The following is a 4,059-nucleotide window of genomic DNA, read 5'->3' as shown; positions in this document are numbered from 1 at the left end:
CCACGTTGTCTAACTCTTAAGAGGACTACCGGTCCGACAAACGTGACGAGTTGCTCTATGTTAGACAAAGGTCATCTTTTGTCTCCGCCTCCGTTTTCTTCACACTAGCCGAAGATTTATTACTGCAATTTGCTAACTCTGAAGAAGACTACCGGCCTAGCAGATGTGTCGTGTTGCTATTGGTTAGACGAAGGCCACTTGAGGAAGTGTCATATTTTGTTTCATTGCACTCATTACACTCATTACACACGTGTGGTGCCGCCATTGCTTCGATCTGCTCGCCACAAAGGGACGTGTGGTGCTCCAATTGGTCAGCAGTGTTCACATCAAACTCATTCTTTTTTTTTGTACCTCCATATACCTGCTGCAGCCCCACTATGTTACATCAAACATCGCCGCGTTCATCACGCGGAGACCAGTTTGTGCCGGCGAGTCTTCGGCGTGGTTGCCGCAACTGTCCTAATCCATTATTCGGTCTTCTTACAATCGTTGCCGCATCCTTCGCAGAAAAGCTTCGGCTGTTGTAGCGCTGATCATCAGACGCAAGTTTCGCCTGAGCACCAGGTACGAGCAGAAGGTGGGTACCAGATATCTTACACAATTGTTTTTCCCTGCCATCGTCCTCTAACGTTACGTTCCCTTTTTATCGGATTCCTAAATTCGTTTGGGGAGGTAAAAGACGGTTAAAGGAGTGGGATGGGATCCACTTCCCAAAAATGTGCCCCTGACACAGCGGACAGCAATCCACTGCCACTCTGAGACCTAGCCTTACCTTTATCTCCCCCCAAAAGTATATCTTTAAACCAGAAAGGAAAAGTAAATATCTTACCTCGATCGTCGGGAAAGTAAGAACTAACTTCCTCGCCTATGTTGTTGGTGGTAGTCTTAGTTCCACTGTGTGTTAAACAACACCATATTCGAACTATGTAGCTTTTGTGCAGCCAGGGCCACGCAGAAACAAAACATTTTAGATCAATCGGCGAGTCACTTGTACAGCAGTACTCGAAAAAAGTCGCGATTCCTGTCGGTTCACAAATTGTACGGACGCTCCCTATTCCTAATGACCTCCGTCATTGGTCCCCGCTTCTACCGCCTTTTACATCCCTCATTCCTCGTTGTCACCTCTCGTGAGCGGTAGAGTGTTTTCATTTTTATTTGCTCCGTCCTGTTCAGACGACTGTTTATTCCGTCGCTTCGCCGCCTTTCCTGGACCAATATGGCTAATGCTAGTGTTGCATTTCTAAACCGGGTCCCCGTCGGTCTGCTTTATGAAACAACAAATAGAAACTATATCTAGAAATAAACACAAATCATGCCCAAAAGTCTCTCCTTTTTCACGTTTTTTGTATTTTAGTGCCTTTTATATCACATTTTCCCGTTCCCAAAAGCTGCCGGGCGGTCGGTCCCCTGTTTAGAAATATGACCCAGGCCTTAGGCTCTAAACAACACCCTCATCATCATAGGCGCGATCGTCAGTCACGACCGTTCTTGCACCGTCCGCTCGCCGCTCTGACGCAATTGCCGCCGCCAACATCGGTACCGACGTCCCCGAACCAGCACAGCAAACACCGGTGACGATCCCGGGCCCCGTGCAACCTTTCTTCCCGACACCACCAGCACAGCAAACAGGCTATCGCGACTCTCTATTCCGCCTGAGGATTATAAGTCATTGGTGGCGGTGCTCTTCTTGGAAGGAGAAACAACTGGAGACAGTGGATCAGCCAAAACAAACTTTGGTAGAAGTCAGACATTCCCAAACATTGATATCGCAATATACCACCAGGCTGTCATAATTGGAGTTGTTCAACAAGTATGACGAAATGACAGGGAAGAGCCATAAAATGTATGTGATATAGCAACCAGTGGCGCGTGAATAGTTGCTCCAGGTTAAACCTACTGGTTCTCATGTCGTCCCTTTGTGTAATGTTAATGCCCTGTTATGTTCTTTTCTTCTTCTTCAAATGCATCGTACTACTGCATTTTTAAATGGGTCGAAGATATATGCTAATAGTATCAGCTATCTGCTCCCCGATGGGATGTGCGCTTCCCACATAGCTAACAGCCATATTCTATTCTTTTCGGGCCAAATGATCTGATATTTGACATAACACTACAGTGTGAAAATATCCCCGGACTTCTTTTATGTCTTTATGTACTAGGTCTTTTACATCATTGTTTGTTTTGACATTTTCCGACCAAATTTGGGCTCCTATGGCCTACTTTTTAAACCAAACGCCTTTAGATTTTGTATGAAATAACTAGGATAAATGTTCACGGGATATTATTTGGATATTTTCTGCTATTTTCAGCAAAAAAACGCACATCTTTGGCTCCTGTACCCGGTACTGCATGTCCCCAATGACCTGAAATTTAAGATAGGTGTGCCACGGATATGTTTGCCCACAGGACCTTGACCACACTTTTACATACGCCTCTTTAAAATGATTTATTTGGGGGTAGGGGGGGTCTACTTATTTCCAAATGTAACGTAAGGTTACCAGTTTACGGTCGATTTGTTAACAACGCATATTTGCAGAAAACGCGCATTCAGAAGTTAGAAGTTCTCATTTCCGAAGTTATCTTACTCGGTCTGCCTCAACTTCTGTATGGCATCATATTTCTTCTGTTGGATTTATCGTCGTGCGAGCTTCTATTTGAATGAACACGTCTGCAGCAAAGAATTATTTCAGGGTGACCAGTTTACGATCAGTTAATAGGTGTTTCTCATTGGGGTTATTTTTTTACAGGCCATATAATTGATCATTCTCCATAAAAAGTTCCCCAAGTACTCCACTGAGATAACACGATGGATAATTGTTTACATCAACGCCATGCGGTGCACTTTGTGTCGCCGCTAAACGTACCCGTATGTCATCGTTGCCCCAACAGATAGCGCCCCACTCATAGCGCCACTCATAGCGCCACTAGTACTGTTCCACAACTTGCCTAACAGTACTCATGACATCGGCGACGCATTTAGATGTTGTTATCAATTATAAAGATAGCTATTGGCCTTGAAACGCGTTCAGTATACATATAGTTTCCTCATGCCGTGCCTCCCCACATGAATTTGTCTGAAACAGCGCCTCTTTGCGATTTTTCCCTGCCCTCCAGTGCACAAGCTAGAACTGCATCGTCACGTGATGCAATATGGCGTTCTAAAACTTTTGAAAACGTTTGGAAAGCCTGACAACAATTCAAATTGACGCATGGGATCGTAGATCACTGTTACAGATGGCCCGGTTTTTATCGTAATTCTCGACTGATTTGCTGGATGCAAACATGTATCATAAATAAGACACAAATCTGCCATATGTAACTCAAAAAGATAGAAATATTAGGCTTACTGTTAAGGATATATCCGATTTCTGATAGGTCACTCGTCACAAGAGATCAAGATTCTTGTTAACAGCAATGTTCTACAAACAACCATCGCGTAAAACAATCTCCATACATACATACAGCCAGACGAAAGGATAGAACATAAACACAACACATCAACAACAACCAGCAGTAATACTTTTTTACTTGATATGGGGGTAGCTTCCGTACTGGAGATGGGGGAAAAGTTCATTTAGAATGAGGGTATTTTTGTTTATTGTTACATGGGGATCAAAATTTGAAGTACTGTTTTGAATTGGGGCAACGTCGGCTTAGTCCAAAGAACTAAATATACGTGACTTTTTTTACACATGGGTATATTTTTATTTCGTTATTCTTCGGTACATTTTGAGAGAAAAAAATGAGAGACTGCTGCTTTAAACATGTTTCTTTCATCATGTTGTGCTTAGCTCGTATGAGTATTGGTAAATACAATAATAGTAAATGACAATATGCCAATGTCTTTTATGCATTAGTCGTCCAACATGAAGAGGGAAGTTTGTGTGGGCCGTCAAGGCTCTTTGATTTTGGCCGTCTCCGCGTACCTCAACCTGACTGCGTCAAAGAAGAACCCATTGTCACAACCCGGACAATGCGTCATCAAACGGTCCCTCTGTAAGTGTATCATAATCCCCAAGCATATCCTGTGGTGGCATAAGATAGTATCATAAACTTGGA

The 4,059-nt window shown here is 43.5% G+C and overlaps 1 long non-coding RNA gene across 1 annotated transcript in view; it reads left to right on the top strand.

Moving 5' to 3' along the window:
- Nucleotides 1-404: 404 nt before the first annotated feature.
- The window catches only part of LOC118423354, a 5,241-nt gene continuing 1,586 nt past the window's right edge, over nt 405-4,059 (top strand). Inside the window, exons 1-2 of the long non-coding RNA XR_004832039.1 lie at nt 405-577; nt 3,858-3,996. This is a non-coding gene — a long non-coding RNA (uncharacterized LOC118423354). The remainder of the gene's footprint in view (nt 578-3,857; nt 3,997-4,059) is intronic.

Source organism: Branchiostoma floridae, chromosome 9 (genome assembly GCF_000003815.2).
Source record: "Branchiostoma floridae strain S238N-H82 chromosome 9, Bfl_VNyyK, whole genome shotgun sequence".
Classification (NCBI taxonomy): Eukaryota; Metazoa; Chordata; class Leptocardii; order Amphioxiformes; family Branchiostomatidae; genus Branchiostoma; species Branchiostoma floridae.
The sequence above is the reverse complement of the archived record's forward strand: the minus strand, read 5'-3'. Positions and strand labels throughout refer to the sequence as shown.